The sequence below is a fragment of the Octopus sinensis genome, linkage group LG10 (assembly GCF_006345805.1).
Source record: "Octopus sinensis linkage group LG10, ASM634580v1, whole genome shotgun sequence".
NCBI lineage: Eukaryota > Metazoa > Mollusca > Cephalopoda > Octopoda > Octopodidae > Octopus > Octopus sinensis.
Window position 1 is genome coordinate 29,298,128 of NC_043006.1, and position 12,072 is coordinate 29,310,199.

The 12,072-nt window shown below is 41.6% G+C and overlaps 1 protein-coding gene across 1 annotated transcript in view; it reads left to right on the forward strand.

The window, feature by feature from the left end:
• Window positions 1-4,295: 4,295 nt before the first annotated feature.
• LOC115216172 overlaps window positions 4,296-12,072 on the forward strand; it is a 54,368-nt gene continuing 46,591 nt past the window's right edge. Inside the window, exon 1 of the mRNA XM_036506470.1 lies at window positions 4,296-4,347. The gene's annotated coding sequence lies outside the window, so the exon portion shown is untranslated. The remainder of the gene's footprint in view (window positions 4,348-12,072) is intronic.

Below are 12,072 nucleotides of genomic sequence, written 5' to 3' on the forward strand. Positions count from 1 at the left end.
ATTTTATTTATTAATTTATTGCATGACTGAGCGCCCCCGCGTCGTTTCGTTTCTTTTCTGTTCTCCAAGTAAGTTTTTATATATAATTATGACGCGAAACTTTGTAACCCTTTGCTTAACCTTCCCTTCCTTCCTGTCTGTCTTCCTCTTTGTCTGTCTCTCTCCTTCTTATTTTTCACCCTTTCTGGTTTCTTTTCCTCTTTATCTCTCTCTCTCTCACTCCTCCTCATCTCTCACACAGCCGAGTCGACCACTTCCTTTCGCTGGCGGCCTCCTACAAGTGAACATGCTTTTTTCCTACGCTCTTGAATTTTTCCATCGTCTAGGCTAAAAAAAGGCCCTCAATGTTTGTTTCCTTGTCCTGTTTTTATTTTTTATTCTTTACTTGTACTGTATTTTTTGTATTTGTATTTTGTATTTGTTTTTTTATTTGTATTGTTTTTACGTCCTGTTTTTGTCACATTTTTTTCTTTCCTTGTTTTTACCCCTCTGCAAAGGAATTTTATTTAATTCTTTCGCAGGAAGGGCTAGTTCGACGAGTCGTGTTCTGTCCTTACCTTCGAAACACGCATGGAGTCGAACTAGGGACAGCTGATGAAGGGGAATTTCAGTCCCTGCATATAGTTGAAGTCCTAGATGGAGGAAAGGTGTTCAAAGCCCTCATGGATACGGGTTGTACAACATCTCTCGTGACCCCAAGGGTAACAAAAAAAGTGAAAGGGGAAGAGTAGTGTTAAGGCGGTCGACAGCAACGAAATTGGATGTAAGGGTAGCAGTGAAGTGGAGATGGTTGTGCAGGGCACAACACTGAGTCTACCATGTGGTAGATGGAATTGATGTGGGGGGTGCATTGGCACGATCAACCGCCTAGGAGGTGCCAGGGCATCATGCACCGTGAGTTTACAACAGGAAAGGAGGAAGAGCCACGGGGCGGAAAGTACTGCTTACACCATTGAAGATGAAAATTTCCAGGTGGTGTTCGTCGGTCAGCGGTGGACGGTTGAGTGGCGCTGGAAAGGGGAGTCCCCGACGCTGAGGAGTAGGCTAAGCTGTTACCAGCATACCTTGAAAGGAGACGCCAGGAGCCGGTTTGAAGAAGTAGAGAGATGGATCAAGGAGGGTATCCTAATCCAGAGGAAGAATGGAGTACTGTCGCTAATGGCAGTGGTGCAGCCAACGAAGGGCAAGGTCAGGCCGGTACCGGACTTTTGAGAGCTGAATGGCCATGTACCGTGCACACGGGCGGCGAGGTGTCTGATGTCGGCGGAGAGACGTTGCGAGAATGGAGACAGATGACGAGGGCTGCAACAATTGCCGACTTGAAGTCAGCCTATCTGCAGCTTCATGTGAGCAAGAAACTTACAGTATCAACAGGTGCGATATAAGGACCAGACATACTGTTTGACTAGGGTGGGTTTCGGGCTGAATTCTGCACTAAAGATCATGGTAACGGTACTCAAATCTATCCTGGGAAAGCTGGATAAAGTGAAAAAGGTCACCCTTCCTATATAGACGACATCCTGGTAGGCGAAACTGTAGTGTCTGCCGCAGAGGTCATAGGTCACCTAAAGAAGTTCGGGCTGACCACGATACCACCGGAGTCAATGGTTTGAGAAGCTGTACTGGGGCTCAAGTTTCAAAGAGATGTTGATGTTTCGGAGAGGAAATGAGATTCCGAAACTGAGTACCAGCGTCAACAGACGAGAACTAGTCTCAATGTGTGGGCGATTTGTGGGTCACTTTCCAATTGCAGGTGACTTCGAACAGCGAGCAGCTACGTAAAGTGACAAGTGGATGGGGAATGCTGGGGAGACAAAGTGGGAGAGAGGACGGTGGCGATGTTGCAGGAGATCCTAGAGAGGGTAAGAGCAGAAGAACCCGTAAGAGGAAGCTGGTATGTGTCCAAATTGGAGAACGGGACCATATGGTGCGATGCTAGCAGCATAGCGACAGAGGTTGTTCTGGAAATCAGGGGTGTCAAAGTGGAGGACGCAGCCTGGCTCCAAGAAGTAGATGATTACAACCATATCGACATGAGTGAGTTGGATGTCGTGTTGAAGGGGGTGAATCTGGCCCTGAGATGGGGCTGTGCTCTATTGAAATCTGAACCGATTCGGCTACTGTGCTTGGATGAGTGGGATAGGGCTGCACAGAAGTTAGTAAAGCGCCGCCCAGGGGTTCTGGGAGAGCTAACTGCGTAGCGCGGCCTTTGTGTCCTCAGAATGGAATAAAGCAGGCATTCTAATCAGGGTGAAAAAGGCTTGGTTGACGGTGCCAGAAAATTCGGAGCTGCAGTTTGTCAGCTAAGTGCCTCGAAACTAAGGAGACTGTATGCCATGCATCATATGGGCGTGTACAGAACGCTGTATCTTGCCAGGATAGTTGACTCCGACGTTATGAAGCAGAGTATTCAAAAAGTGGTCGAGAACTGTGATAGGCGTCAATCCATCGACCCTGCTACGGCTGTGCACGAACCGGGAAACATCTCAGTAGAGCAACACTGGAGACGATTGGCAGTGGATGTGACACACTACCGGCAAGGGACATATTTCTCGATGGCCAACTGCAGACCGGCTCAGATGGCGATATGGAGGGAAATTAAGACGATCATTACGGATGAGGTTGCATGTTTCCTGAACAACATAATGCTGGAGCAGGGCCATGGGGACGAACTGCTAATGGAGAGGCTCGATACGCGGAATGTGCACCGCTCGTTCAGAGCGGCATACAAGCCGAGTGGAAATGGAATCGTAGAGAGACACCATCGCACGATCAAGGCCATGGCGGAGAGGGGACGCATCTCACCAATGGAAGCGGTATTCTGGTACAATGTGACCCCGATCAAGACTGGTCGCAGAGTCTGTGTCACACAGAGCAATATTCAGGTATGGAATGTGACACCCGTGTACAAAATCAAAACACCACGTTAAATAGTTGACAGAAACAGTGATGGCTGTTAATTCCAAAAATAATGTCTCTGTGGATAGAATACCGTGTCGTGTATTGGATGTTCGCAGGACGAAGGTGGAGGAGAGGAAGCGAGCGGAGCACCATTCCCGCGGAGATCACAGCGAGTGAGACGTCCGTTCAGACGGATGGCAGATTGCAACATGGAATAAAGTGAAGTGGTGATCTTTGAAATCAGGTGTTTGTGTCTGGAGATGAGGTGAACCGGGAGGAAAGGGTCAGTGACGTCAATGGTTGAGGGGCCCTACAAAAAGAGGAAGAGTGATGTGAAGGGGCGGAAATATGACCTGCGTGGGTATCTTTGGCCTCGGAGCAGCGGGATGCGTGCAGACGTGCGCGCGAGAAAGGGAATTTGCTGTAGGTTCTAGCGATAGGTTAGACGAGTAGGGCGTATCTCAGATTTAACCCAGCTGGACAGTTGACAATCGGAGGTAGGTGAATCGCACTTTGTTCTTCATATTACAGTTCCTCATATTACAATGAGGAAAGCAAGTTTGTTTTTCCTCGATATATTCGAGATAAATACAACACCGGCAGCTAATCTTGAATTCGAGACGCACTTCCTCGTCCCTAACGATGAGATGAGGACAGTTACAGTAATAATTTGTATTTTGTAAAGGTTTTACAATTAGAATATCAGTTTTAATTTTCAAATTTTTAGCTAAATCTTTTCTTTTTGTTGTATCGCTAGCTGCATCTCGCGGTAGAGCAATGTGCATCGGTGCAACGTTCGAGGAACACTGGACAAACTTTCAAAAAGAGAAAAATGTCTGTGTAGTTTATAAGTAACAGCATGCAAATCATTAACGTAGACAGCTGAATACCAAGGCACAAGGGAGCAGCAAGTGTGGAATCTGAGAGGAATACTCCGAACAAAGACGAAAGACGGATGAAACTTGTGTTCAAGCAATTTAACCACACCCCGTCGAATCTTTAATGACATCAATTGCAATAATACCATTTCCACCAACGTTCACAACCCTTCATGGCTGCCACATTCATCCCACGCAGAATCTGCCGGCGACAAAAAGCTGAATCCTTTCTTATTCTTAACTCCTTACACCAACCTGTTTCATATTCTTTTCGCATCCCAGACCGTCACACAGGCACTTTAAACATCTTTGATCTCTTTCACATTCCTAACGCTTACTTCTACTCTTATATCGTGTTATACAGACGTAAGAATAATAGATGAAACAAGCTTGGTTCTACTGACTAGACGGTCATTGATAATAGTCTAAGGGAGGTAACTCAATACCTTGCGTCAAGTTACAAAATACATAATTTTATCTTAGGGTGACCCAGTCCATACTTAATTTATTCCATTTTTGTGATTTTAATCTGGCTGTTGTGCATTTCTTCTGTATCATTTCGCCAGTGGTAAGTATATATATAATAATGTTCGTCCTTCGGTTCGAAGATGACCAACTGACATCATCTGATGGAACTGCCGCCATGAGACCGGAGGTGGCTGGTGAGGCCAATCCGGGCAAGGAAGCCCCTCCCACAGGTGGGGCAGAAGTGGGTAGGGGCAGTGCTACTGGTGCAGGCGGCTCTGACTTTACGCATCTGACGTTTCTGCTCCGCTGACCGAATCCGTCCCTCCTCGGCTGTCCCTGCTCCCACGGTGATTGCGCTGCGCCAGGATGAGCGGTTGGCAGCAAGTGTCTCCCAGGTCTCTGTTCCGATGGAGAAGTCTTTGAGAGAGACCTTGAGACTATCCTTGTAGCGCTTTTTCTGCCCTCCGACTTTGCGCCTGCCCTGGCCGAGTTCACCGTAGAAGAGCTGTTTTGGGATGCGAGTGTCGGACATGCGGGAGACGTGGCCCGCCCATCTCAGCTGGGCCTTGCGCATGATTGTAATGGTGCTAGGGAGATCTGCCTGCTTCAGAACTTCCGTGTCTGGGACTTTGTCCTGCCAGCGGATGTGAAGGAGATTCCGAAGACACCTGAGATGGAAGTGGTTTATCTGGCGCTCGTGCCAGTGGTAAGTACGTAGGATAAGTACCACAAATATTTTCTTTAAGTTTGCATTTTGCTTCCTACCGCTTATAAAATAACATCCTTGAAATTTATCTGGTTTTCTGCATTCTATCGTTTTCTCTGTATATTAAATAGAATCAGTCATTTTCCAATTGATCAACGAAAGTGGCATATTAACTTTACTGTGATCCGTATTTTAAAATTTACTCTGCTAACTTCAGCTCAGTTGTATATTATTTATTTGCCATTGTTATAATCTGGGCAACAGATTAAGAGACAGTCATCGAAGTCAAATTTGCTTTTTATCCCTGCACAATCAATAAAATAAGCTACAAGCCAACCACTGCAGCCGACTCTTTTTCTCTTTCGTGAAGCCATGTCATTTTCTTTTGTCGTCTTCTTAATATGAAGACACTCCGCTTTTATTTTGTTAGTTCTAGACAAAAATGTGGTTACTATCTCTCTTTTTTCCCTAGCAGTTTGTAACGAGCTTAATGAGATGCGAATATCTTCGTGCACTTTCGGGGTGCACAAAGCCATCACTCACTAGCCGTTACTTTAATAATCCAGAATCTCTACTAGTCAGAAACAAACAGGACGCAGACGTAAAATATACATATAACTACTTTATTCTCTTTCTTGGTAAACAATAACAATAAGTGTGTTATCTGATGTCCTTGATTCTGGGCGCGCAAGGCTGAAAGTTCATAGATTGTAATATTTACAATGTCCAGCCGATGAAAACAGAAAGGGTCCAAGATGGCGTCGAACAATGGAGACGATGTTGGTCTGCAACAATTTTGGTTAAAAGTCTTCGGCCAAAGGACTGCTAGAATCTAATCCTGACGGAGAGAATATATGCGTGACCGCCGCCTTCAATCGCTGGGTCCCAAGTCATTGGCTGCTGCTGCTAGCGGTCAAACGTTCTACGACCCCCTTGCCTCGCTAACTGCTACGTAGGCAATAGGGTCGTGCTACCGGTGGTTCGCGCATGCGCGAGAGGGCCCTTCCTTTTTGTGCCTTGGTGAAGGCACCAACACGCGCGAAATACAAATGGTCGGTGCGCGAGCGCGCGTTGTAATATCACTACAAGTTAAACTTAATCTATTTTTAGTTTTCTTATCTATATTGACCCTCATGTCTCTTAGACTTTACTTAAATGTACTACCACTTGCGTGTGATGCAAGAAGTCCGGGAGAACTACAGTCTCCAATCTAATTCAACCAAGGCTTAATTTCGGTAGCAAAATTTCAGGTGAAAATCTTTGGTCGAAGCCTGGGCAACTGATGTAGTCAACTTTCATTAGCTTTCCGACATTCTGTACTTTGTTAGAATCACAGATAAAATTTTATCTGCGATTCCTACCAACGTCAAGCTTTCAACGCTTTCTTTTAGTATCCACAGAACATTGAAACGTTATCTACATCTCACTATCAGACAAGATCTCGGCATTTGATATGTATTGCATGTATGCAGGCAAAAGTTGCCAAGCTTATCGACAGATGTGGCTTAAGAAAAATAATTTATTTTGTTTGCAGCTCCTGTCAGAGTTTTTTTCCTTAATCTAACAATGATGTATAAGTATAAAAAATAGCATCAAATTTTCATAATTTCATGATGAAAACTTTTCGCAAAATTTTTCTTGTACCAGCATTTAGAGCTGTGGCATAATTATATTAATCAGTTTAATCCACTTGTTGCATGATGTTTTATTTTTTAAATAAGGTGATAGACAATGATGTTAGGTGAGGTAAAGCAAGTGCGCTTTTGCAGAGAAGGGAGCTAGTTGAAATGCGGGAGTCGGTAGGCAAGTGAGGAGTGAGATTTCCCTGCAGTCGTTGGTTGTCAACTATTTAATTCTGCTTGTTCATAAGGGAAATCATTGCTTTCTTTCTTTTGTGCCAACTCTTTGGAGACGGCGTCGAAGACCTGCATCTAATGCAAGGGCGAAACCATTTGTCGTTGTTGTTCACCTATTTCCATTCAAAGCTATTTTAGTTCGCTAACTGTAAAATATGTCGATACGAAGGAAAAAGGAAAAAACCCTTTAGTAGTGAAGATGTGGTTCAGCGGGTGAAGAAGATAAAGTTGATTTTGAAACTAGGAGATCCGTGATGTAGCAAGTTATTGGCGGGCCTGCATTTGGTTCTCTCTCTGGAGATGGACGAGGAAGCTCGGGTAGACGCAGAAAGTAGATGCCAATCTGAAGGAGGTCTTCACGGAAGGAGCATGAGATGGTAGTGAGACTTGATGGGTACAATGGAAAGGCCACTCAAGTTAGTGTTTGTAATGGTTTTCTTGACCACATATCGTAGAGCTGCAACAGTTACCGGATATCCATGGAAGATTCGGTATCCAAGGTTAGAGTGTTAACGGTGAACAAGACAAAACTTTACAGCAGTAATTCCAGTAGAACAGGGTGCGAGTAATCGTTACAAGGAAGAGAGTTGGTGCAAACGTCCAAGGGGAAGTGCTTCAGATATCGCGGGCCTTCCATATTTAAGAATTGCAAAGAACCCGAGCTAGAATTGATCTGTTACTGATAAGACCAAGCTGATCATATAGTTAACTTTTGCAACCAGGAAAGCAATGAATGTAAGACCTGCATCAGTAGCTATTCCATCAACTGAATAGAGGTACTCTTTCGTTCGCTACTCGTAGTGGAAGTCCTGGTAGTAGGAGCGAGACTGATGTTTCTTGAAATATTGAGGACAAGAACTTCTGTGTGGTGTTCAACAAGTAATGGATAGTCGAAATGAAACGGTGAGCCTCCAGTGTTGAAAACTAAAGTGAGCTACTCTTTGAGTGAGTGCTGAATTTGAGTGGGAGGTGGAGATAGATCTAAGACAGTATTCTAATGCCTTAAGGAGAACGGGTCCAAAGTAGAGTGCTGTCATTGATGGTAGTTATACAGTCAACAAAGAATACGGTCTGGTCAGAGTTAGAATTTTTGGAGCTGAATGATCATGTTGTGAGTCACATGGATGTTGAGGCCACAAATGTATATGGAGAGAACTTGCGTGAGAAGGTATAAATGATGGGGGTTTCTACGATACATGATTTGAAGTCAGTCTATCTACAGTTTCATGTGGCTAAGAAGTTGTGATCGAGAAGCCAGTGATGTACAGGGGTAGGATATGTATTTTGACCAAGCTAGGGTTCGAACTGAATTCTGTGCCGAAGATCATGGCAACGACCTTCAAAATAGTACAGGAAAAGGTGGACAGAGTGAAAGGGGCCACTAACTCCTCCTGCATAGTCGATATATTAGTGGATAAGACAGTGATGAAGATACAAATAAGTGGTGAAAAACTGGAGACTAGCAACTGTGAAAGATAAAAGTGATAAACCCAGATTGTATCTGGTTAAGACAACAGAAAAATACAGAAAAAATCGATGAGAGATTCGACAGATAAAAGAGGTTGAGAGCCATTGCATATCTGTCCTAGCTAACAACGAAGACTCACCAGTTCCAGACGTAGATCAGCAGCCAGCTTCAAATGAACCATCTCCAAAAGCGGTTGTGTAATTAAGAAACCAATGAGATACGGAACAGAATCAGCTTGGTTCGTTGGCCAGAATGCTTTACGTACATTGTTCATAAAGAAATGATTTCCGAGTCCAGACAATGCCCAGAATGGCCTTGGCATGGCGCCATCACAACGTCCCACAAAACTTACCCACAGACTCATATACAGTTGACTAGAACTTTTTTTTTTTTAATAATAGCAATAGTCACTTCAAACGTCAAAAATTTCTTACATTCTTTATGGCTATGAGGCTACAAAATGCGATAAAGGCTTTGGTCCTTTAACGCACAGCCTATCTGCCACGATGAGACATATTAGTTAGCGTGAACATATAGTATCACACATGATATGGTAATTTGAAAAAAGTTAAAGCATTTCAAGTAGCATGTCGACTAGCAACCATGAGCGAAAATTGGCATTTACTGTCTAAACGAATCCTCCAGGTTGTACATACTGTAGGAGACTAAGGTAATCCCTACTAAAGATCCCTTCTTACTTGGAGTGCGGCCAAGCTGGGGCACCGCCTTGAAGAATTTTTAGTCGAATGTATCAACCCCAGAATCATTTTTAGGTGATTTTCAGCTCGCACATAAAGTTAAGCCTAGAAGGTCTCTTCACATGTTAGAAATAACAGCCAAATCTTGCATTAAAAAAAAAATTCACGTAAACAAAAACGAAAATCGCGGTTGTAAAAAAAAAATTATTTTCCAAAATTCCAATTTTTAAATAAACAAAATATATTCAATCGAAAATCGGTGTCAAAACATGTCCCTCACAATTGTATGTTTTATGTGTTTCAACTATTTCCCTCGTTTTTAGAATAATTTTAAAGGTTGAAAATAAAAATAAATCAACCTTAACATCAATAATAGGGAAATGTGTAGAAACATAAAAACGATAAGAAGTACGTTTGAATAACAAAGTAAATATGACCCGCCTCTGACAGGTTTTTTTATTCACAAAAACCAGAATTTGTCATTTTTATGGAGAAACACCCATCACTCTGTTTAGGCAAACAATAAGAAGTACGTTTGAACGACTAGCCTTCTGATAGACGTTCAACGGCCGGAGAAAGTTCAAAAGGTCAGCTTATTCTCATTTATCTGTAAGTGCTGAGAGAAGAAAACAAATGACTTTAAATATATATTTTAGAATGCTGATTTTTCTGCGACCAAAAATTCTTCAAGCTGGTGCCCCAGCATGGCCGCAGTCCAATGAGTGAAACAAGTAAAAAGATTTTTAGAAAAAAAAAACCTCATAGCCATAAAGAGATTTGGCTGCTATTTCTAGCATGTGGAGATACCTTATAGGCTTAACCATATGCGCTGGTTAAAAATTATAAAAGACTCTAGCGTCGATGCATTCGACTAAAAATTCAAGGTGGTGCCCCAGTATGGCCGCAGTCTAATAAATTTAACAAGTAAAAAGGAAAAAAAATTCTAGGATCTTTTCTGTTTGATGGACGGAATTTTCTACTTAACTAAAAAATTTGAAACTTCGTACACTGGTAGAATATCAAAAGAAAACATTAATTTCAATTAGTTTTTTTTTTGAGAAAATTGTATTTTGTAACTTTTACGTAGTTTAATTCTTCGAATTTTTAAACCAATCGTATTCTCTGTTTCGATCTGAAATCATTTGCTCCGTCTAAACATACTATCTACTGTCACGTAGACAGCTATTTTGTGACGTAGTTAACGTAAACATCTAAACAGCGCGTGTTTTGTATAAAATTATTCGTTTGAAAAGCTTCATATCCTAAACAACGTAGGTATATATTGCTTGTTGCTGCTGCTTATAAAATTTTAAACAGCCTCCCTCACCGTGGTCACTTAACCAGCAAGAAATAGCAATCATATATGCTTCAAAATCCACCCTCCCATATAACAAAGTCCTAAACAGACAGAATAATAATAAAAATACGGCGGGCTTTCGAAATAGCTGTCGAGAATAAAATGAAATTTCGATGATAAATTTTTGGAGGGGTTTCGGTAATTTTCGTCACTCTAAAATACATGTAATTCGCATTAAATCTTATTTTTCTGAAAAATCCACGTTTTAAAACATTTTAACTGCCCACCACTTCATCGTGCCTTTGGAGTAGGTGTCACACTTGGGATGGTCAAACCTAGAATACCTTTCATCATAGGTAATTGCTTGGAGTTCACCTTGAGAGCTAAAACTATATATTTAGTTTCGATATAAAAAATAAAATTGCACAAAATTTTGGCACAAGACCAACAATTTGGGAGGAGGGGTTAATCGATTACATTAACTGGTACTTAATTGATCATGAAAGGTAAAGTCGACGACGACAGTAACGTGAAGAGTCGGAAGAAATGCCACAAGGTATTTTGTCCGACGCACGAACGATTCTGCCAGCTTGCCCCACCCCCTTCCTTAATAATATTTCTTTCCCCAATAAGTACAAGGCCTGAAGCTGATGGGAAGAACTAGTCGATTGTATTCAACTGGTACTTATTCTATAAGCGCCGCCCGAAAGAAGGAAAGCTCAGCAATATTCGAACACGGAACGTAAAGATTCGTAAGAAATGACGCTAGGCATTTTATCCGATGCACTACCGATTCTGCCAGCTTTACATTATATTTTTCCGTCAAAGTTTAACTATGTCACCTTGATGATATATTTTTACACGTGGACAAATAATAGAGAGATAATGTAGATTAGATGATATTACATGCTGACAAGGGCTTGGTAAAGGACTGTTAGAATGTTTAGGGATATGGTCCTATACGTTCGGGTTTCAACCCTCACCGGAATTCAAAACAAGCCGTCTGTTCTTCCACGGTCGATAAAATACATCGATCAAGTATTGGAGATCGATATAAATGATTATACCCTCCACTCACCCCAAAATATATGCGTTGTGTCTATAATCAATATTACAAATATATTGTTATTGCTATACTGGTGGAATGTGTCAAAAGAAAACATTAATTTCAATTAGTTTTTTTGAGAAAATCGTATTTTGTAACTTTTACGTAGTTTAATTCTTCGAATTTTAACCAATCGTATTCTCTGTTTTGAGCTGAAATTATTTTCTGCGTCTAAACAAATTGTTACTGTGACGTAAACAGCTGTTTTGTGACGTAGTTAACGTAGACAGCTAAATTCGATTTGAAAGCTTGACATCCTAAACAGCTAAATTCTTTTTGAAAGTCTGAGTATATATAAAATTAGTGTTTAAATTATTTTCCATTGTTTGCATTGCTTTATAGAATTTGAAACTTATTCGTTTTGTATAAAATTATTATTCGTTTCTCCTTTAATAAATAGGATCTTTTCGGTTTGAACGGCAGTTTTTTCTAGCGGTGTCATATGAAATTGTCACCCATAATTATGACCCTAGTATCGATCTATTGCATTTCAATCTGTGTTAGGGTTAGGGGTGGGGGGAAGGGTATCTTTTTTTCTTTACAAATGTAAATAAACCCAATCTGTTTCTTAAACGAGGGTCATATTCATACGGCACAGAATGTTTTTTTACCTCAATAGAGGTCATTGATTGGTTGAAATTGCAGAAATTGAAGAAAAAAACAACAACAAATATCTTACAAACTATAGAATTTTC